Source organism: Mandrillus leucophaeus, unplaced genomic scaffold (assembly GCF_000951045.1).
Source record: "Mandrillus leucophaeus isolate KB7577 unplaced genomic scaffold, Mleu.le_1.0 Scaffold401, whole genome shotgun sequence".
NCBI lineage: Eukaryota > Metazoa > Chordata > Mammalia > Primates > Cercopithecidae > Mandrillus > Mandrillus leucophaeus.
The window spans coordinates 927,959-928,692 of NW_012104266.1; the positions used below are offsets into that span (position 1 = coordinate 927,959).

The following is a 734-nucleotide window of genomic DNA, read 5'->3' on the forward strand; positions in this document are numbered from 1 at the left end:
AAAAAAAAAAAAGAAAGAAAGAAAAAAAAGAATTAGTTATTGTTACAAGCAGAATTATGTCCCTTCAAAATCCTACACTGTAGCCCTAACCTCCAACACCTCAGAATGTAACTGTATTTATAGATAGGGGCTTTAAGAAAGGATTGCATTAAAATGAGGCCATTAGGGCAGGCCCTAATTTCATCTAACTGATATCCTTATAACCAGAGGAAATTTGGACACACAAATGGACACAAAGAATGAGCACACACAGAGGAAAGGCCGTGTGAGAGGACACAGCAAAAAGGTGGACATCCACAAGCCAAGGAAAGAGTACTCAGAAGAAATCAAACCTGCTGATACCTTGATCTTGAACTTCTAGCCTTCAAAACTGTGAGAAAATAAATATCTGTTGTTTAAGCCAACCAACCTGTGATATTTTGTTATGGCAGCCCTCCCAAACCAATACAGTGATACAAGCATGTAACTAAGATACATAGAGAGAACCATGAGAGTGGAAACAGAAATGGTTACAGTAATAGCCTTAAAAGTGGCTAAGACATATGCACAAGGCAATTCATTGCAGCACCCAAATGTCTATCAAGGGAGGCTGGTTGAATGTAATAAGGTACATACAGCAACTGAAATACAGGTATTAAAAATAAGGAATATTTCTTTTTATTATTATTATTATACTTTAAGTTCTAGGGTACATGTGCATAATGTGCAGGTTTGTTACATATGTATACTTGTGC

The 734-nt window shown here is 36.5% G+C and overlaps 1 protein-coding gene across 2 annotated transcripts in view; it reads right to left on the reverse strand.

The window, feature by feature from the left end:
- Nucleotides 1–734, reverse strand: part of TEX11 (testis expressed 11) — a 360,505-nt gene that overhangs the window by 280,987 nt on the left and 78,784 nt on the right. The window lies entirely within an intron of this gene.